Source organism: Somniosus microcephalus, chromosome 8 (genome assembly GCF_052327205.1).
Source record: "Somniosus microcephalus isolate GS21.2 chromosome 8, FLI_Smic_1.0, whole genome shotgun sequence".
Lineage (NCBI taxonomy): Eukaryota > Metazoa > Chordata > Chondrichthyes > Squaliformes > Somniosidae > Somniosus > Somniosus microcephalus.
In genome coordinates, this window is record NC_140994.1 from 21,722,113 (window position 1) to 21,745,679 (window position 23,567).

The window sequence follows — 23,567 nt, forward strand, 5'->3', positions numbered from 1 at the left end:
GACATCTCTCTCTCTTACGTGTTACTTTCTAAGTTAATAAAAGCCTTGTTTTTGTTCTGCTAATTTCGAGTCTCGGAATTATTGAGGCACGTCAGTATTCCTGACAAATTATAGTTGCTTTCCATCCATGAGGGATGCATTATTGTCTCCATAGATGCATCCAAGGACACAGCCATTGAACTAATAGATTCAGTAAGCCAGAAATGGTAAAGGATGGTTTGCCGCCTCTGTCACTGCTGCAGGGGATGTTAGGAAAACTAATAAATCGCAAATGGTGTCTTAAGCAAAGAGGCAGGAATTTGAAAAATGACGGGATATTTCGGATAGACACATGCCCATGGGTGCTCTCACCAAGGGACGGAGAGATGCTCTTCATGCAGAAGATGAGACTGCTGTGTTTATAGTCACTGGCATTGGAAGGGCATGATCAATCAATGCCTGGCCCAACACTCCAAATGCTTTCCATCAGTCATAGTGTCACGCAGCGTCTGCTTATTGAACCAAAAAGCTGTGCGCCGTGGTCCAAACCTCGAGACCAATTTGAGGTCGGCCATTGGCGCGTCAGCATTGGCTCAGTGGGTAGCACTCTCTCGCTTCTGAGATTCAGGAAGGTTAGTGGGTTCACATCCCACTCCAGCAACTTGAGCACGAAAATCCAGGCTGACACTCCCAGTGCAGTGCTGAGGGAGCGCTGCACTGTCGGAGGTGCCGTCTTTCGGATGAGATGTTAAACCGAGGCCCCCGTCTGCTCTCTGAAGTGAACGTAAAAGATCCCATGGCACTATTTCGAAGAAGAGCAGGGGAGTTCTCCCCGGCGTCCTGGCCAATATTTATCCCTCAATCAACATCACTAAAAAAAACAGGTTATCTGGTCATGATCACATTGCTGCTTGAGCGACCTTGTTTTGCACCAATTACAACAGTGACTACACTTCAACCTGTCCTATTACCACCTCCTCTCACCTTGAATATCTCTTAATGGCCCAGAACTTGGTGTCGGGGGCTTGCCGCGCGTGCAAGCCCCCGACGTGCGCTAACCCTGCGCGCCGACATCTGAAACCTGGCCCGCAGTGGATTTCCTTTCAGTGGCCAGGTTCTGATGTCGGCGCGCTGTGCTAACCTGACCCAGCGGCGTAGTTAGTGCGATGTGCCGGCTGGGATCAGGTGAGCACTGTTCAGCCAATCAGGGGAGGGGAAACTTCATTCATAAGTTTGAGAGTAAGAACTGTCAAACTCATGAGAAGTACTGCACCCCAAAGCACTACTTAAACTTTAAATAAAATGTTTAAAAACATCCCAATCATTAAATTAAGTATAAATAAGTTTTAAAAAAAATTTAAACAATAATTTTTTTTTTGAAAAAAATAATTTTTTAATAAAAAGGGTCTAAAACTAAACTTACCTTATTGTAGATTCTTTAAAATAATAAATCTGTGGGAAAAAAATTCTAAATTGCACTAAAACACCACTTACCTGTAAAAATAAATATTTACGTGTGCTTTTTACAAGCGTAAAGACCGGAGGCCTTTACACATGCGCAAATCCCCCAAACAGAGGAAATCCAAGACGCACGCACTGCCCCCTACAGCGCACGCACTAGCCTCTTCACCTCTTGGGTTAGAGGAGAGGAAATGCCGGTTTTCAGCGCATGCGCTGTGCATGCTGAAAACCGGCATTTCCTCCGGCCAGACGCGTGAGCACCCCCTCCGTACTCACGCGTTTGGGGAGGAATTTCTGCCCCAATGTCTCTCAGTGTCTCTCAATCTCTCCTGCTTTCTATCCTATCACAGACCTTCCCTTTTGTTCTTTCATCCCCTCCCCCTTTTCCCAGCCCCTAAACCTGCTTTCCATTTCCTGCTTTTTTCCAGTTCTGACGAAAGGTCAACGACCTGAAACGTTAACTCTGTTTCTCTCTCCACGGATGCTGCCCTGGCTGTTGAGTGTTTCCAGTGTTTCCTGTTGTTATTTCGGATTTCCAACATCCGCAGTATTTTGCTATCGAAAGTAATTAATTGGCTGCAAAGCATTTTGGGACGTCCTGAGGTTAAAAGTTAATGAAAGGCAAGTCTTTCTTTTTCCCTTTCCTTATAATTCTAAGTCACTTGCAGCAATGTGCCTAGGAGTGGGCACGATGACATGAGCAAAGCAATATGAAGACAGTAGCTACATGCCTTCCACTGCGCTAGAAAAATGAAATAAATAACGCATGGAAGGCATGTAAATATAATGTTACTTTAATCGATAGACTGACTGCCTTATTTCACAGATGTACCACATGCTTTAGAGAGACAAAGCAATGCAGAATATGCCGTGCATCAAAGGGACGGCGCATCATGCAAGATGCATTGGCGGACTCTGGTGTAGGATTTAGCCCTCAGTCTCTGCCTGCCATTCTTTAAAAAGCTCGCATGTAAAATTGTGCTGTCAGTAAAGCGCAGTAACAAACAGGATGCTCGGAAGGGCTCAGCTGCAGTGATGCAAAGCTCGGGCCTTTTTATTCTCCGTCATTAAGTGGCTGCTTATTTTGCAGACAAGTGCTGATGTTCCTGTCAGGCAAAGTTAGTGTCAGTCAGCTTTTACTGAAACACAGGCTGGCACAGGTTAAACCTGTCATCCTACAGAACTGCGCAGATAATTCTCCCTGTCGAGTGAACACCATAGAGACAGGAAGTGAGCACCAGTGTACGCAATCAGTATTCTTTATTTTGTGTTTTCTGTTGGAAGTTTTTTTTAAAAATCATGTCACTTCTGTTTTCCATTTGTATTGAATGCCAAGATGGCAAATCAGGATCGGGTCATTTACATAAAGAGAACAGTGTCCATGCTTCTCTTGGCGATTCCTGAACATGCACCCTGTGTGTGGTGGAGAGCGAGGGGCGAGGGGTGGGAAATATTGGGATGGATGGACCATTCCAGCCGAAGATTCAGAATTTCCAAAAATGTATTTTCAAAAGCCTTTTGTCTGCCATTTTGTTTTCCATTTTGACAAACTTGAATATTTAGGGCTCAAAATATGGATCCTAACCCAATAAAAATCATTACAAATTACATATTTCACAATAACAAGGCTACATTTCAAAGATATCATCTGGATTTTAAAATATGTGGCAAGATGACTCTTTAGAAGTTTTCCTGAGGAAACCATTTGGAGAAAACTTGATATCGAGTGTTTTTACTTCATAGAAAAGGGATCAGGCTGCGAGACAAAGTGGATGATCAGAACAGGCGTAAGCAAAAATTCTAGGGATTTTTTTTGGGGGGTGCAGGGTGTGGGATGGAGTAATAAAACAACAACAACCAAAAGAGCAATGTACCATCTTGGTGATAATAAAGCCGTGTGTGGTCACATACAGTGACGGGGGGGCCCAACTCAATTTACACCCTTGCATTGTTTGTTTGTAAACAAAAGAACTTTGCCGAGCAATCTTCTAGTAAAGGCTGGTCAGGCCGAGCGGCCTGCTTCTGTGCTGTATATTCTACGTAATTCTATGTAAAGTTGTTGTTGTTGTAAAGCGCCCCTTTGTGTGAGGCAGACTTCAACGATTGTGCTGACACTGGAAGGCTTAGGCCGGGAAGCTCCTCCCACTCCGCTGCCGCGGCTTCGCTGGAAGGGCGAGTGCAACCGGGACTTCCGCCGCACTTTCCCCAACCATGATGGCGGCAGAACGAGGAGCAGCTCCGAGGGAATTCCCGGTTTAACACACAGTCATTAAAGAAAGAAAGACTTACATTTATACAGCGCCTTTCATGACCACCGGACGTCCCAAAGCGCTTTACAGCCAATGAAGTACGATAGCAAAATACTGCAGATGTTGGAAATCCGAAATAACAACAGAAAATGCTGGAAAAACTCAGCAGGTCAGGCAACATCAGTGGAGAGAAATTTGAGTTGACGTTTCGGGTCGAACCCTTCTTCAAAACTGGAAAGAAAAGAAAATAGATCGAAGGCAGGGCTGCGATCGGACAAAAGAAGTGAAAGAAACAAAAGAGCTAGACGAGATGGTAATAGGCTGAGATTAGGTGTAAAGTGTACCGGCAGGGCAAGAGATAGCTGCCAGGTGTGAGAGGGAAACAAAAGGAAAGGGGGGGGGGGAAAGGAGTGGAAAAATTACAAGAAAAAATGTGTAATATGGGCCGAGGTTATGATCTGAAATTGTTGAACTCAATATTGAGTCCAGAAGGCTGCAAAGTGCCTAATCGGAAGATGAGGTGCTGTTCCTCGAGTTTACGTTGAGCTTTCGTGAAACAATACAAGAGGCCAAGGACAGTGAGGTCTGAGTGGGAATGGAGCGGTGAATTAAAATGACAGGTGTCCGGAAGCTCGGGGTCACCCTTACGGACTGAATGGAGGTGTTCCGCAAAGCGGTCACCCAATCTGTGTTTGGTCTCCCCAATGTAGAGGAGACCGCATCGTGAGCAGCGAATACAGTATACTAGTGTGGTGATTATTCCTTGTTTAGTAAAAGTATTGTGATTGGTTGTTTGTTAACTGCCTTGGGATATATGTTGTAATCTCATTGGTAGTTGATGTCACATGATGTGTGGTGGCCACCTTAAATTCAGTTCTTTTCCAGCTTTGGTTGGGACTGGATGTGGAAAGATGTGCTGCAGATTTTAAAGTTAATAAAGCCTAGCTTTGGAAGGCAAATCTATTCTTTATTTCAATTTATTAACTTTATGTTAGAATGGAGCGATATCTTCAACCAGAACGATTCAAGGCTGACCCCAATTCTGCTGGAGTGGATGATAAATGGAAACATTGGTATCGTACATTTAAAAACTTTTTGGGCGTGTTGGATCAAGAGTCTCTAAATAAGCTGAATATGCTGATCAACTACATTGCTCCGGATGTATATAAATATATTTTGGACTGTAAAACTTATGAAGTGGCTATTTCTACATTGGAAAAGATTTTTGTTAAACCAAAGAATGAGGTATTTGCACGTCACCTTCTATCTGCCCGTAGGCAGCAGGTGGGAGAATCTTTGGATACTTATTTACAAGCACTTCGGTGCCTTAGTGTTAACTGTAATTATAAGGCCGTGACGGCTGAAGAATATAAGGAAGAATCGGTACGGGATGCTTTTATTAATGGATTACTGTCTAGATCAATTGGTCAGCGGTTGTTAGAAAATAAGACTTTGGATCTTAAAAGTGCTTTTGAGCAAGCTTCTACATTGGATGTGGCTCAGAGAAGTTCGGATTCTTATGCTCTTTTTAATCGGCCTGTGACTATGGTTTCGGCAGTTTCGGATGAAAAGGAATTATGTGGACTTAATGGGAGTGGTTTACCAGATTCTGAAACAGTTTCTACTTCGGTGGCTGTTGCCTCTAGGATTCAGAAGTGTTATTTTTGTGGGAATATCCGGCACCCTTGTCTGAAGTGTCCTGCTCGGGAGGCTGTGTGTAGTAAATGCGGCAAGAGAGGTCATTATGCACGCGTGTGCAAATCATCAGGTTCAATTACCTCCTCCTCTCCTGGTGTGGGAGGGCCCTCCTCTACCACCTCCTCCTTTGTGACTATTCAGCCTTTAGATAGGGTGTTTATTGCATCAATTTCTGCTGCATTTGCTCATGGCCTAAACAAAGCTATAGTTACGGCTCAAGTTAATGGGTTGGAAGTGAAGGCCCTTATAGATACGGGCAGTACTGAGAGTTTTATAAGTCTTCAGTTTGCGAAGGAGAAGCATTTGAAAATTTCGCCTGTTGCGTATCAGGTGTGTATGGCTCAGACGACCCTTACTTCACAAATAGTTGGTTGTTGCTTTGTGAAAATGATTCTTCTAGGTAATACGTATACTGATATACGCCTATCTGTTTTGCCTAATCTCTGTGCGGATATTTTGATTGGACATGATGTGCTTCAGTTACACGAGTCTCTTAGTCTTTCATTTGGAGGGACTAAGCCACCTTTATCTATTTGTGGATTAACCTCTTTATCCATTTCTCCATTATCACTTTTTTCCAATTTGATGCCAGATTGTAAGCCAATTGCTACCAAGTCAAGAAGATATAGTAGTCAGGATAGAGAATTTATTAATTCTGAAGTTCAACGTCTCTTATTGGAAGGAATCATTGAACCTAGTTGTTCGCCTTGGCGAGCACAGGTAGTTGTCATGACTAATGAGAGACACAAGAAACGAATGGTGATAGACTATTCCCAAACTATTAATAGGTATACTCAATTAGATGCGTACCCTTTGCCTAAGATTGATGAGCTTATCAATAAAGTATCTCAGTATAAGGTTTTTAGCACTATTGACTTAAAGAGTGCTTATCATCAGATTCCTATTGTTAAGAAGGATCAACCATATACGGCCTTTGAGGCTGGTGGAAAGCTGTATCAGTTTTGCCGAATACCATTTGGTGTTACTAATGGTGTTGCTTGTTTTCAACGGGCAATGGATGCTTTTATAAGTGATAACTCCCTCTCTGACACCTTTTCATACTTAGATGACATCACAGTGTGTGGCAAATCAAGGGTGGAACATGATTCTAATTTAAAAAGATTCCTTCAAGCTGCGGAAAAAGTTGGTTTAACTTTTAATAAAGAGAAATGTATCTTTTCGACTACTGAGGTATATCTATTGGGGTATATTATCTCGGGAAACAAGATTAAACCAGATCCAGAACGTCTGCGACCATTGATTGATTTACCTTGTCCTACTAATTCTAAGGCTTTGCAACGAGTTGTTGGACTGTTTTCTTATTATTCTAATTGGATTGCAAATTTTTCACGGAAGATCCGGCCTCTTATTCGGGTTACGACATATCCTCTATTATGGGAGGCCAGGACATGTTTTGAGAATTTTAAAAAGGATATTTTAGGAGCAGTTGTGCATTCTATTGATGAGCAGGTTCCTTTTGTGATCGAGATGGATGCTTCTGATTTTGCAATTGGGGCTACTCTGAACCAAAATGGAAGACCTGTGGCCTTTTTCTCACGTACTTTGAACAATAGTGAAAAAAGACATTCTTCAATACAGAAAGAGGCATACGCAATAGTAGAAGCATTGCGTAAATGAAGACATTATTTATCGGGGCGACATTTCACGTTGGTAACTGATCAAAAATCTGTGTCCTTTATGTTTGATGTTAAACATTTTGGAAAGATCAAAAATGATAAAATAATGAGATGGAGGATTGAGTTGGCATGTTACCATTTTGACATAGTTTATCGTCCGGGGAAGGATAATGTTGCTGCTGATGCACTGTCGAGGGCTTATTGTTCTGTGATTCACGGAGATACGCTTATTAATCTTCACAATGCCTTATGTCATCCTGGGGTTACGAGGATGATACACTTCGTACGCAGTAAGAATTTGCCCTTTTCAGTTGAAGACGTCAAGCGGATGACTTCATCATGTTCTATCTGCGCTCGGTGTAAACTGAATTTCTTTAAGCCTCAACGAGCTCATCTTATAAAGGCTACTTCTCCTTTTGAGCGTCGATTTTAAGGGGCCTCTTCCTTCAACTACTCAAAACCGATATATTTTTACTGTTGTGGATGAGTTTTCAAGGTTCCCTTTTGCTTTTCCTTGTGCAGATGTATCAGCTGCTACAGTTATCAAATGTCTGACTCAACTTTTTGTCATCTTTGGGATGCCTGCGTATATCCATTCGGATCAGGGAAGTTCTTTTATGTCTTCCCAGTTGAAGGAATACCTTCAGAGTCGGGGAATTTCTACTAGTAGAACTACCCCGTATAATCCCCAGGGTAATGGACAGTGCGAACGATACAATGGGGTGATCTGGAAGGCAGTTATGTTGGCTTTGACATCCCGGAACCTTAAGAATACACAGTGGGAAATGGTACTGCCTGATGCCCTGCATTCCATTAGATCATTGCTTTCAACGGCTACTAATGTGACCCCCCATGAAAGGCTCTTTAACTATCCGCGGAGATCTACTACGGGATATTCGGTACCTTCATGGCTTACTATGCAGGGACCTGTGCTGCTTCGACGCCATGTTAGATTGTCAAAATATGATCCTTTAGTGGAGGAGGTGGAGCTGTTGGAGGCAAATTCCCAATATGCTCATATTCGATTCCAAGATGGGAAAGAAAGTACCGTTTCAATTAAAGACTTGGCTCCTTGTGGTGGCCAGCCCTCTTCTGAGGGTATTAACAATAGTCATGATTTAGATAATGTGGATGCTGTTACAGATACTACGAATGTCTCCAATCCGATTGCAGATAATTATACTTCTATTAGTCAGCCCTTGATGGATGTTTATGACCGTCCCAGTTTACCTTCTGATGGGATTTCTAATCCGGAAACCGTTGAAAATCGGGATATGGATAGCCTTCCTGCTGAAGATACTTCTGTGCCTTCTGGTGTGGGAGGGCAAGGAATTTCACCAAGGTTAAGAAGGTCGACACGAACAAGATATTCGGTCGACCGATTGAAAATGGGCTTTTAAATTGATAGTAATGTTTTAAAATTGTTGAAATATTATATTATATTGTTTTAGTTGAGAGGTACTTAATACTTATGTGCAATGTTATTATTTGTTGTTGTTCACTTAGTATTGCGTCATGTAAACAGTTTTACTCTTGTTGTGCATAGTTTTAGTTGTAAATAATTAATTATAAATTGTAAAGGTTATTTAGGTTGGAGTATATTTTAAAAGGAGGGGTGAATGTGGTGATTATTCCTTGTTTAGTAAAAGTATTGTGATTGGTTGTTTGTTAACTGCCTTGGGATATATGTTGTAATCTCATTGGTAGTTGATGTCACATGATGTGTGGTGGCCACCTTAAATTCAGTTCTTTTCCAGCTTTGGTTGGGACTGGATGTGGAAAGATGTGCTGCAGATTTTAAAGTTAATAAAGCCTAGCTTTGGAAGGCAAATCTATTCTTTATTTCAACTAGATTGCGAGAAGTACAAGTAAATCGCTGTTTCACCTGGAAGGGGTGTTTGGGGCCCTGGACAGTGGGAAGGGGGGAGGTATAGGGGCAGGTGTTACATCTCCTCCACTTGCACGGGAAGGTGCCAGGCGAAGAGGAAGGGCTATTTGGGGTGATAGAGGAGTGGACTAGGGTGTCTCGGAGGGAGCGGTCCCTACGGAATGCTGAAAGGGGAGGGGAAGATACGTTTGGTGGTGGGATCACTTTGGAGGTAGCGGAAATGCCGGAGGATGATCCGTTGAATGTGGAGGCTGGTGGTGTGAAAGGTGAGGACAAGGGGAACCCTATCGTGGTTCCAGGAGGGAGGGGCAGGGGTGAGGGCAGAAGTGCAGGAGATAGAACTGACACGGTCGAGGGCAGTGTCAACCATGGTAGAGGGGAATCCTCAGTTGCGGAAAAAGGAAGACATGTCTGAAGCACTGGTGTGGAAGGTGGCATCGTCGGAGCAGATACGGAGAAACTGGAATAGAGTCTTTTGGAGTGTGGTCACTGTTGTAATGTGGGAAACGCGGCAGCGAATTTGTACACAGCAAGCTCCCACAAACAGCAATGTGATAATGACCAGATAATCTGGTTTTTTTAATTAGTTGAGGGATAAATATTGGGCAGGACACCAGGGATAACTCCTCTGCTCATCTTCGAAATAGTGCCATGGGATCTTTTACATCCAACTGAGAGGGCAGACGGGGCCTCGGTTTAACATCTCATCTGAAAGACGGCACCTCCAACAGTGCAGCACTCCCCTGGAGTGTCAGCCTAGCTTTATGTGTTTAAGTCTCTGGAGTGGGATTTGAACCCACAACCTTCTGACTCTGAGGCGAGGGTGCTACCAAGTGAGCCACAGTTGACATTAGCCCATTGATGTTACACAGCTAACCGCTGTTAAATAGCACACTAGGGAATCTTATATGAATGTGACAAAAATAAATTAAAACCCTAGGAAACTGCTGAAAGTTTAATCATCATTGAATTACCAAGTCATTGCTAATCAATGTTTAACAAGGTGCAAACTAAATCACAAAGTTATTGCACCTAAATCCATATTGGCAATAATTTCTCTCTTTTGTTCTGCCCTTACATGACCACAAAAAAGAACCATTTCTATAACTTTGTATCACAAAATAAACTGTAATATAGTCCTGTGTACAAGAATCAGAATTCTTAAAGATCCAATTTCTGTGGCAGCAGGAGACAAATGCTTCGACTTCCACATTTTTAAACACAACTTCTGAGGAGAAAACTATCTGGAAAATTAAACCTGAACAATAGAGAAATAGTGGGATGGAATTTCAATACCAGACCACAGAAGGAACTGGACCACTGCCACTCTATTTCACTTCACAAAAGATTTAGAGTTAGATAACCTCAGAGCAAAAACAAAATGCCAAACAGGCATTGCCGTAAACTAACGTAACATTAAAGAAAGGGTTGCGCAATTCTACAAATCCTTAACCAATATAAATATGTCATCAAAAAATGGATTCTATTTCCAAACTGTTCGACATAGGGAACGGTAGCATAGCGGTTATGTTACTGGACTAGTAATCTGAGAATTTTAATTCACCGCCCCATTCCCACTCGGACCTCACCGTCCGCGGCCTCTTGCATTGCTCCACGGAAGCTCAGCGTAAGCTCGAGGAACAGCACCTCATCTTCCGATTAGGCACTTTACAGCCTTCCGGACTCAATATCGAGTTCAACAATTTCAGATCATAACCTCGGCCCCTATTATATTTTTACTTATATTTTTATCCACACACCTTTGTTTTGGCCTTTTTCCCCCCCCCCTTCTCTTTTTTTTTCTCTCTCCCACATGGCAGCTGTCTCCCATTCTGCCAGAACATTTCACACCTAATCTAGAGCTGTCTTTTGTCTCCACTAGTCCTATCACCATCTCGTCTCGTTTTGAATACCTCTTAATGTCTCTTCTCTTTTGTTGTCTCCCAGCCTGGCCTCTTAATCTATTTCATTCCCTGTGCCTCTTTAGTCTTGACAAAGGGTTTTGACCTGAACCGTTGACTCTAATTTCTCTCCACGGATGTTGCCTGGCCTGCTGAGTTTTTCCAGCATTTTCTGTTGTTATTTCGGATTTCCAGCATCTGCAGTATTTTGCTATCGTACTAGTAATCCGAGAAGGCTGGACGAATGATCTGGGCAGTTGGTGGAATTTAAATTCAGTTAATTAAATAAATCTGGAATAAAAAGCTAGTGTCAGTAACGGTGACCACGAAACTATCAAGTTGTTCACTAATGTCCTTTAGGGAAAGGAAATCTGCCGTCCTTACCTGGTCTGGCTGAAATGCGGTTCCAGGCCCACAGCAATGTGCTTGATTCTTAACTACCCTCTGAAATGATCGAGCAAGCCATTCAGTTGTCCTGCTACAAAGAACAGTGGCTTAAGAAGGTGGCTCACCACCACCATCCCATGAACGAATAAGTTAAAAAAAACTCTGAGAATGCTAACCTGTGCCCCATCACTGTGATATTAGCGTACTAACTCTCAACACATTTGTATGCAATCCCTTTGGTCACTATTTGAGCAGAAGATTAAACCCTTTCATTCTAAATACATTCATGTATCTGTTAAAATAGCGCAGAAAGGAATTGTATAAGAATGCACATAAAGGTTGTTGCGCTATTATTCACTGCGCGTAAATTTCAAGGTCAAAGATCTTACAGAAACTAGGTGCAAGCCAGCCTCTGTGAATGGAAAACCTACTGAACAAATGGCTACTGCTAACAAAGAACTTCCAAATCCATCAAAAAACAAACTCAGATCCAAGGATTCATTCATTCTCTCCACAATTACACTGTCAAGTTACTTTTATTAATATCTAATGAAACAATGAAACCAGGAAGCTTGTGATTTTCTTTGTAATTAATCAAATGAGCAGTTTATGAAATAGCCCTAGCAATGCTACCCTTTCTGAAACATATCTAGGCAGATTAGATCAGTTGATCCAACAAAAATTGCCCATTATAACTGATGTTTAACCTGAAATTAAGCATAAGTTGGAAGTGATGGAAAAATCTTTGGCCGGAATTTTCGGGGTAAGAACGGATGGGTTGAAAGCGTGGGGGGGGTGGGGAGGGGGGGGGAGTGAAAGTTGAGAAAATGTGAACCCCGACCCCAGCCTGCCCACTTTCACCTTTCACTCAGGTGGGACGGAGGGGCGGGTTGGCAATTTGAATATTATAATGAGGCCCGAAGCCTCCACTTTATCCTGCTTTACAGGTTTTACTGCAGGTGGCCGGGGATCCCGGGGCTCGGGATTCCCAGTGGCTGCAACGAGGCGGCCTCAGCCTCGGGGAGCAATCCTTGTGGGTCGGGAGGAGCAGGAGTGCATCCTCCCCGGCCCCCCAAGCTCCCCCATCATCAACCTGAATCTCCTTAGGCCGGGATCAGAGCCCCCGGGGTCTGAGCCCTGGGGATCGGACCCGACACGCTGTGGAATTAAAACACCACAGCATGCCAGGAAACCCGACCTTCCGGGTTTCCCGCTGTCTCCCGGGTCCCCCCCCCCCCGCACCATGCGGGGCGGACCGGGTAAAATCCAGCCCTTTGTCCTAGTAATGAATAAGATTTCCACCTCACCACACCGAAATGGATCTAATCAAAGCCACTAAACACATCCTCTGTGACTGTGACCATGGTGTATTTTCCCCTTGGTCCTTCTCGATCTCCCTGCAGCCTTTGACACGATCTACTACACCATCCTCCTCCAATGGCTCTCCTCCATTTTCCCGCAGAGCGAGATACCCTCTCTTGGTTTCACTCCTACCTATCCAATTGTAGCCAGAGAAACTCCAGCAATGGCTTCTCTTCCCGCTCTCACATTGTACCCCTGGAGACCCGAAAGAGCTGTCCTTGGCCCCCTCCTCTTCCTCATCCGCATGCTACCTGCTTGTCTGACGTCCAGTCCTGGATAAGCCGTCATTTCCTCCAGTTAAATGTTGAGAAGGCGGAACATACCGGGCTGGATTTTGATGCACAGGAGCGCACGGGTTTGGGAGTGGGTGGGGCGGGGTTAAAACCGGTGAAATTGACAGCGCGTTGGGAAGCCGGCGCCAACACGCCGACTTCCGGGTTTCGCCACAGCGGGGGGAGCAACCCCTTCTCGGGAGAGGCAGGTTGCCAAAAACATACGTTAATCGCTCAATTAGAGTGATATCGATATTGATTTTTCACTTTAACATCAGGTCCACAGGTGTCCCGGGCTTCCTGGAACTCGCCAGTGAAAGCAAGGTGCGTGCACAGCAGCTTTTGAGGGGGCTGAAGCAATCGCAGGGAAATATGCCAATAAATACTCAGTACTCACAGCTGCTTTCTCACCTGCTTGTGGGAAAGGGTTTGCTCACAGTACTTTTGGTGAGAGGGTTTTGCCATGGAAGGAGTTCAGCGAAGATTCACCAGGCTGATACCTGGGATGGCAGGAATGACGTATGAGGAGAGATTGGGACGATTGGGCTTGTACTTGCTGGAGTTTAGAAGAATGAGAGGGGATCTCATTGAAACTTATAAAATTCTGGCAGGACTGGACAGACTAGATGCAGGGAGGATGTTCCCGATGGCCGGGGAGTCCAGAACCAGGGGTCACAGTCTAAGGATAAGGGGTAAGCCATTTTGGACTGAGATGAGGAGGAATTTCTTCACCCAGAGAGTGGTGAATCTGTGGAATTCTCTACCACAGAAGGCAGTCGAGGCCAATACATTAAATATATTCAAGAAGGGGTTGGATATATTTCTTAAGGCTAAAGGGATCAAGGGGTATGGGAAGAAAGCAGGGACCGGGTACTGAACTTGGATGATCAGCCACGATCTCATTAAATGACGGAGCAGGCTCGAGGGGCCGAATGGCCTACTCCTGCTCCTATCTTCTATGTTTCTAATGTTTCTTCTACACTTTGGAGGTGTGGCGGTCTAATCTATCAGATCAGGGTGGGTGCTGCTTATGCTGCCTTAGATTGGACCTCAGATGAGGACCAAGATGACAGCCTGCCGGTCACAGCCCTGTAGCTCCACAGGAGGGAAGGGAGCAGCAAAGAGGTGCAGCTTGCAGGAGGCCATACCCGGCGCACAGGGTCTGCAGGCAGAGGATAAGCTTCCTTGACATGTCTGAACACCAGTGTCTCAGGAGGCTCAGGGTGTCTTGTCAAGTGGCGGCAGACATTTGCAACCTGCTGGAACAAGACCTGATTCCCAGCTGGACCTGGTGGCCAGGGTTTACCAGTGGGTGTCAAAGTCACCGCCGCCCTCAACCTTTTTGCCTCTGGATCGTTCCAGGGCTCCGCCGGAGACATCTGGAGGATCTCTCAGTCGGTGGCACACGAATGCATGAGACAGGTGACTGATGACTTGTTTGCCAGGGCCGCCAATTATGTCAACTTTGCCTGTGACGACGCCGTAACAGAACGAACGGGTGCTTGGGTTTGTGGCTCTGGCTGGCTTCCCGCAGGTGCAGGGCATCATCTACTGCACACATGTGGCAATTAAAACACCCATAGATCACCCAGGAGTGTACGTCAACCGCAAGGGCTTCCGCTCCATCAATGTGCAGCTGGTGTGCAAACACAAAAAGATCTTTATGCAGGTGCGCGCAAGATTCCCGAGCAGCTGCCATGATGCTTTCATTCTGCAGTAGTCCACCCTCCCAAATGTCTTCACACCTGGAAGCAGAGTTACCGGCTGGCCGCTCGGAGACAAGGGATATCCATTTAAAACGTGGCTGATGATGCCTCACGGAAACCCGAGGAATGAGGCCCAGGAGCGCTACAATGAATGCCATATGACCACCAGATGTGACATTGAACAAACCATCGGCATGCTGAAGATGCACTTCAGGTGCCTGGACAAACCTGGAAGCGTCCTTCAGTATGCACCAGCCAGGGTCGAGTCGTGGTTTGCTGCGCTCTGCACAATATTGCCCAGCAGGGAGGTTTGGACCTGCAGGAAGATCAAGGCGCAGATTACAGGGCCCCTTCGGAGGATTCCGAGGAGGAGGAGGAGGAAGACAAGAGGCGAAAAGTGATGAGAAAAATGCACCACCAGTGGCGCACATTGCTGCTCGGGATGCCCTCATCATTGCGAGGTTCACTCAGGCTCCACCAGTGCACCCATCTCACAACCTCATTCAAAAGCCACTTTTCGTGCTCCCCCCCCCACCCCTCCACCCACCACCCCCACTCCAAAGCCACTAACAAAAAGCAACCAAGCATCACTTTCACCTCCTCCTGTTGGCCGCCGTCAATTAATGTCTTCCTATTCATCATCAAACAATTGAAAAGGCCACTTGCCAATCAGCAACCAAGAATGGGCAACACGGGAAAGTGGTGCAAAGCAATAATATTTTTTGAATCAAATGAAGAAAAGACACTTAACAATACAACAATGTGTAAGACACCCATGTGCATATCCTTGTGCAACTACAAATCTTTACTTTTCTTTTCCTAGTGCTTCTACGTGATGCAACCCCTGTGACTTGAGCAGCGGTTGAGGCAGGCTGCTCACATCCCTGCTCTGATTGTTGAGATGCTCTTGGCCGACGTCCTTTGGGTTTTTGAACCCGTGGGGGCCCCGCCAAAGACTGCTCCATCTACACCTGTGCAGGGGTAGACTTGGCCATTTGGACATGAGGCAGCATGGGTGAGAAGTGAAAGCTTTGACTCTGCTTTTGAGCGGATCCCCACTTCCATGTCCCCTTTCGCCATCATCCCTCTCATGGCCCAGCCACACTTCCCTGCTACCACTGAGCTGGAGAACACTTTGCTGCAGATCAGTGGGGTGCTGCAAGGTCAAGGCTAGGGTATCGTTCATCCTATTTAAGGTGGCATCCAGAGTGTGCGAACGATTGTTGAAGGCCTGCAGGCACTCGTTCGATTGCCGCATTTGATGCTCCATGCAGTTGACCACTCTATCCATGGAAGAAGACATCATCCCAATGGCCTGCAACAGCTTCCCACTCATGCTTGAGGCAGACTCCTCCAATCTCTCTGCTATCGTGGACAGTGACGTAAGAAAACTACTAGGCACTTGGTCTAAGCATTAAACAAAGCTTTAATCAACTGTTTTACAACATGGAGGTCTAGTTGTGTCCTTCACTAGTTCCTGTTAAGAATGTCCTGAGCAAGCTGGGCCCGTGCCCGAGTATTTATACTCTCCCTGGACAGCGCCACCCATAGGCCGCTCAGTATTATTTCATAAGTCTTTCTTTCATGAATGACTGATTCATGTCAGACAGTGTGCTTGGAACACCTGCCAGTACATTGCACATTCGCTGCTGCTGCTCAATAATTATCCTCTTCAACGACAGCCCCTAGGATACAGCATCTGCGTCCAGCAGAGCTTGGAGAGGCCGTCGCCCTCCGACACGGACTCTCCACTGCTGTCCCTGACTCCACCATCTGCTCTTGCTAACTTGTGAAGTGTGAGTCACCAGGTGAAAACCCAACTGTCTCTGTAACTGGTCCCACCGAAGTGCAATTAACTGAGCTGGTGCATGGTCTGCATAAGTCCTGTGATGGTGCACCCTCAGAGGGATTGAGCTCCTCTGAGGAGTCGGCGGCGGTGACGGCGACCTCAGCCAACTCCTGCTGGATGCGTGAAGGCCCTCTGGGAGGTAAAAGACATGAATGAGTGCTGTCAAGTTAAGAATTTTGGAAGTTATCATTATGAACATATTTCACTCGCTGTTGACATCAAGTCAACATGACTGAGTGTTGTATGCCATGTGGCTGTCTGATATTTAATTCTGTCACCAGGTAGCTGGGAGGCCCCATCTCCCCATCCCTAACGGCCAGGTACGCAGAGACTCCGCTGATCTCCAGTGCCTCCTCCTCTGCAGCTGGTAATTGCCAAATGGCTGGAGGGCCATCTCCGGTTCTCTGTCTCTCTGTGGTGTTCTCTGCTCTCTTCTCCTGCAAGGAGGGAAAGTAGAGACTTATGAGTGAGAGTAATGGAATGTGTTCACCCGATGGATGGAGAGCATTTGTTGATGGTGACTATGAGGGAGAGGCATGACATTGTGTAAGGATCAGGGTGAGTGTCAGAGAGAGATGGATTGATGGGGATATGAGGAAGTGCATAGGCAGAGCGGGATGGGTGCATCTGCAAAGTAAATTGGTGTGAGGAGTGATGTGCTGCAGTAGGCTTGAGAAGGCAGAGTGAGGTGGGGTTGGGCTGATACGCACATCTGGATGTAGGTGAATGTGCCTCTGTACTCACCTTTCCTGGCCTGGTTAGTTCATTAAACCGTTTCCTGCATTGGATCCAGAAGCATGGTACTACGCTCCTGCAACTGACCTCTTCTGCCACCTCCAACCATGCCTTCTTGGTTTTCCCAGCAGGCTCCCATTGATAGGGAAGAGTAACTCCCTCCGGGTCCTCACAGCCCCCAGCAGCACATCCAGGAAGGCGTCCGTGAAGCAGGGTGCAGCCTGTGAATGTCTCATCTCCATTTCTGAACTTCCTCCTCTCTTCTTCCCAACTCCAACTTGTAAGTTTTGATTACCCATTTAAGTACTGGAGTTGAGATCGCATCATATGGGTTCACTCACCACTGATTGGACGGGAAACACGGAAATAAAATGCTAATGAACTGGCTACATTAAAAAGCCACTGACAGACGCACAACATATTTCCGGGTTTCCCACGCGCTATCGAGCCCACTGCCACCCCCCCCCCCCCACCGCCCCCCCCTGGTCCCTGCGTGTCTGCACATTAAAATCCAACCTGTTGTCTTCGGTTCTCCACCACAAACTCTGTACTCTCGCCACGGTTTCCATCTCGCTCACCAGCTATTGTCTCGGGTTGAAGCTGGCTGTTTGCAACCTCGGTGTCCTATTTGACCACAAGCTGAGCTTCCAACCATCTATCCTCTCCATCAAAAACACCGCCTACTTCCACCTCCGTAATAATGGCCCATCTCCACCCCGCCTCAGCCCATCTGCTGCTCAAACACTCACCAATGCTTTTGTCACCTCAAGTCTCAACTATTCTAATGCTCCCCGGGCCGGCGTCCCATCCTCAGCCCTCCAGAAACCTCGGTTCATCCAAAACTCTGCTGCCTGCATCCTAACCCGCACTGTCCCATTTACTCACCTCTCCTGTGCTCACAGGTGGGCAGAGGAAACGCTTCAAGGACACCCTCAAAGCCTCCTTGAAAAAGTGTAACATCCCCACCGACACCTGGGAATCCCTGGCCCAAGACCGCACAAAGTGGAGGAGAAGCATCCGGGAAGGCGCCGAACACCTCGAGTCTCTTCGCCGGGAGCAAGCAGAAGCCAAGCGCAGGCAGCGCAAGGAGCGCACGTCAACCCAAGCACCCCACACCCACCCATCCCTTCAACCACTGTCTGCCCCACCTGTGACAGAGACTGTAGGTCCCGCATTGGACTCATCAGTCACCTGAGAACTCATTTTTAATGTGGAAGCAAGTCATCCTCGGTTCCAAGGGACTGCCGAAGAAGAAGAAGAGGCCCGCATTGGCTCCCGCTCCCCCCCAAACACCTCAAAGTTAAAATTCTCATCCTCATGTTGAAATCTCACCATGGCCTCACCCCCCCCCCCTCTCTGTAACCTCCAGCCCTACAACCCTCCAAGAAATTTGCGCTCCTCCGACTCTGGCCTCTTACGCATCCCCCACTCTGTTCACCCCACCACTGGCAGCTCTGCCTTTAGCCGCCTCGGCCTTAAACATTGGAATTCCCTCCCTGGACATTTCCACTTCGCTCTCCTCCTTTAAGACTTTCCTTAAAACCTACTCTTTTGAGCAAGCATTTAGTAGCTCCTCCCAATGTCTCCTTCCTTGTCTTGGTGTCAGCTTTTGTCTGATAATGCTGGTGTGAAGCGCCTTGAGATGTTTTGCTTTGTTAAAGTAAGTTCTTGTTGAATAACTGTCGAAACTGTTGTTTCAGCTGGTGCCGGTGCCGGTAGCACTCTGGATTTAACAAATATGATAAATATCCTCTCGTGAAAGATCTATATACAGTACCTCTACAGTGAGCCTATCGTCACCCTGGGATTCAGAGAACACAAGTCATTAAACGCCTCCAAACATCAGCACAATTAGCAGACCTATTCAAAAGGTGATTGATTGGATTTTTTAATCATAGTAATCACAACAGAATGCAGAAAAAATATCCATCGTCTGAAGTATGATGATCTACACTGAGCTCCGAACCCATGATCCAAGCTTAGCATTCAAATTGGCTGTTGCTGGTTTCAGTTAATTGACCTCATTAACACTGCTGTGCGATTCCATTTGGAAAACAAATAACTGTGCACCCTCTTGTCTCTCTCACTCTGCCATCATCAATTATACAAATGTAAGGAACGACGGCAATCATGGACAGGCAAAAAGACCCACTTGTCCATCCAGCCTGACCCATACAATTGTGATTCCTTGTGCATCACAATATATTCACCTTCCTCCCCACCCGAAAACCATGTGATCTTGTGCATTACATTCTTATTTCAGAATGGGATTTCACATTCAGGACTGTCCAGGCCATATATCTTCACTCATAAGAATATAAGAACATAAAAAATAGGAGCAGGAGGAGGCCATTCGGCCCCTCGAGCCTGCTCCGCCATTCAATGGCTGATCTTCTACCACAACTCCACCTTCCCACACTATCCCCCATATCCCTTGGTTCCTTTAATCTCCAAAAATCTATCGATCTCTGTCTTGAATATACTCAACGACTGAGCCTCCACAGCCCTCTGGGGTAGAGAATTCCAAAGATTCACCACCCTCTGAGTGAAAAAATTTCCCCTCATCTCAGTCCAAAATGGCCAACCCCTTATTCTCAAAGGCAGCAAGCCCGCCACACAGTAATTTTACCAAGGACTACTATGACTATCTCGAATATTGCACGAGGCACCTTGTATCGGTGGTATAGTAACCAACAGAGAGAACATCCACAGGTACATAGCAACGGGTGATTGGTACATGGATTCAACGGAGGTGGGGGAGGGGAGAAAAGATTTTGAAATACACGAAGTAGGCACATTTAGAATTAATTCTACAAACATTTTATTTAAACCACCACCTGTGCCTGTGAGTGCTCAGTTAAAGCACAAAACATAGAAGATAGGAGTAGGAGTAGGCCATTCAGCCCCTCGAGCCTGCTCCGCCATTCAATGCGATCATGGCTGATCATCCAAACTCAGTACCCTGTCCCTGCTTTCTCCCCATCTCCCTTGATCCCTTTAGCCTCAAGAAATATATCTAACTCCTTCTTGAATATATTTAATGAATTGGCCTCCACTGCCTTCTGTGGTAGAGAATTTCACAGGTTCACCACTCTCTGGGTGAAGAAATTCCTCCTCATCTCTGTCCTAAATGGCCTACCCCTTATCCTTAGACTGTGACCCCTGGTTCTGGACTCCGCGGCCATCGGGAACATCCTTCCTGCATCCAGTCTGTCCAGTCCTGTTAGAATTTTATAAGTTTCAATGAGATCCCCTCTCATTCTTCTAAACTCCAGCGAGTATAAGCCCAATCGACCCAATCTCTCCTCATACGTCATTCCTGTCATCCCAGGTATCAGTCTGGTGAATCTTCGCTGCACTCCCTCCATGGCAAGAACATCCTTCCTCAGATAAGGATATCCTTCCTCAGAAAATAATAATATATTTTTTAGTGTTCTTGGAATGAGGAACCAGTGGAGGACAGTGAGGGCAGGAGTGACAGGGAAGCGAGATAGGACGCGGGCGCTGGAGTTTGTGTAAGGTGGGATTGGGAAGGACAGCAAGAAGATCATTGGAGAGTCAAACGTGGAGGTGACAAAGGCAGTGAGGCTGAGGAGAAGACAGAATGAATATACAGGAAACTCTCGATTTACCGGCACCTAAATAACCGGAAATCTCTGTTAACCGGCAAAATTCAGGAGTAGGTTCAGGTAAGTTTTAATTCATATTAGTGGCCGTTCCTGGATCTGTGGCTATGTAACCGGGGTTCCTGCACCTGTTGTTAAGCAACAGGGACGCCTGGATCTTGTGGCGGGGTGCCTGCACCTGCTGCTAAGCAACAGGGACGCCTGGATCTTGTGGGCGGGGTGCCTGCACCTGTTGCTAAGCAACAGGGAAGCCTGGATCTGTTGCTGTGGATGGGGCTCTCGTATCTTTTACTATACCTCTCTGTAATCCGGACTTTTTGATAAACCGGCACCACGCCGGTTCCGTCGGTGCCGGATAAAAAAGAGTTTCCTGAATACACTTGAATATATCAAACTGGAAAGTAATGACAATGCTTCACCAGCAAAGGAACGAAACAGAACCCACACTATGTAAAAAAAACTAAATCAACAGCTCTACTCTCAGGAGTTCCAAAAATCTATAAAAATTCAATCGAAAACAGTAGCCAGCAACCTCAGCAGACTGAGAACATATTATAGAATAGCAGTAAGGGGCAAAGTATCCATATATTCTTTAGAGCCTCCATCAGCTCCATTTACCAGCCTTGTATGCTTTTCTGTGGCCATTATCAGTGTGGTGCAGGATAGCAGAAAACGAGCAATGCACTCTTAAAGGTTTTCTTCTCTTCCCTTACTGATTTTGAAAGATCCCCATCAGTGAATGATTTCTCCCATTGTCACCTTAGGTGTGATAGACAGCTGTCAGCACCTTTTGCTGCAATCTATAAAGAGATTACATTCAAATAGGTCACCCAGCAATAAGAACAGACGCGTTACCACAAGACCGACAGATTGTCGCTGTCGGATTTTTTTTTCCACCATGAAAAGAAGCTTCCCAGAAAAGGAAATTGGAAATAAATAAAATCAAATTCTGTTCTACAAACCTCAACAAGAGCAATTTTCCAAATCAGAAACCAAGTTCGAATCCTCCTTTAAAGTTTCAATTCCACCCATCTGACCCAGTTTAAATGTACAAGGGTCAACAAAGCTTCTGCTCCACTCGCTGAAGATTATCCCTCTGCAGATGCCCCTCAACAATTGCCTACTTAAAATTCAGCAATCTTTAATGCAATACTCATACTCATCAACATTAGTCAAATTTTGCCCTTAATTAGTCTTAAAGTGTAAACTTTCTTCTAATTCAATCCAACCTTTTGTTTGCACCCTCTGCTACCACAACCAATGTCACTAAAAAAAAACACAGATTATCTGGTCATTAGCACATTGCTGTTTGTGGGAGCTTGCTGTGCACAAATTAGCTGCCACGTTTCCTACATTACAACAGTGACTACACTTCAAAAAGTACTTCATTGGCTGTAAAGCGCTTTGGGATGTCCTGAAAGGCGCTATAGAAATGCAAGTCTTTCTTTCTTATAATCATCCGCAAATCTTCCAAGTGTTAATAATGGGTTTCTTTACACTTCGACCTTCGTATCAATTATTTAATTGAACTACCGCCCATGAGATCACCACACACTCTTCTGTATCAGGTGTTGGACAACTACTTTTGAGGATGGCCAGATTCTTCAGTATTAGCCAAAGGCCCGAGTAGGAATCTCAACTGCTGTCCCACTCGGGTCACCCAGCAAACAATTAATAATTTCTACTACAACAGGCGGACTTAGAAAACCAAGAAAATCACCTCAGCTATCCAGCAAATTTTAAAGGAACAAAGTAGGTACAGATAGATAAAAGGAACAGAGACATATCACAGAGACAATAGAAAACTACAAATAACATCAGCAAAAGAAACTAATCAAACTTATGGTAATAACTAATTAGAATTGTAACTATGTTATCCAACACCTTACATGCTTTCTACAGCATTTTAACATATTGCACAACTACCATTGGCTTGCCATACAAGGCTGGTAAATGGAGCTGATGGAGGCTCTAAAGAATATATGGATACTTGGCCCCTTACTGCTATTGTATAATATGTTCTCAGTCTGCTGAGGTTGCTGGCTACTGTTATCGATTTAATTTTTATAGATATTTATAGAGTTTAGAAGAATGAGAGGGGATCTCATTGAAACTTATAAAATTCTAACACGGCTAGACACAGACTAGATGCAGGAAGGATGTTCCCGATGGCGGGGAGTCCAGAACCAGGGGTCACAGTCTAAGGATAAGGGGTAAGCCATTTAGGACAGAGATGAGGAGGAATTTCTTCACCCAGAGAGTGGTGAACCTGTGGAATTCTCTGCCACACAGGGCAATTGAGGCCAGTTCATTAAATATATTCGAGAAGGAGTTGGATATATTTCTTAAGGCTAAAGGGATCAAGGGATATGGGGAGAAAGCAGGGACAGGGTACTGAATTTGGATGATCAGCCATGATCTCATTAAATGGCGGAGCGGGCTCGAGGGGCCGAATGGCCTACTCCTGCTCCTATCTTCTATGTTTCTATATTTGGGCTGCCTGAGAGTGGAGCAAAACAGGTAAACGGTATTTCACACAAGGACAGGGTAAACAGCACAAAGTTCATTATATTATTTGAGGGAACGAAATCAACCTTCAATAGATGAAGTTAGGAGAAAAACAACAGACATGCAGGAGGCATCTTGTGACCGGCACGACCATTGACTTGCCCTCCACCATTTCTGCAAGGGTGGTGCTATTTCAAAATGGCAATGCACTGAGCAAATGGTATGATTAATTTTTTTCACTACAGAAACAAAATATGCATCTTGTGATGCTGGTTTTGAAGTGAATTGCAAATCGCACCGCTTTAAGAG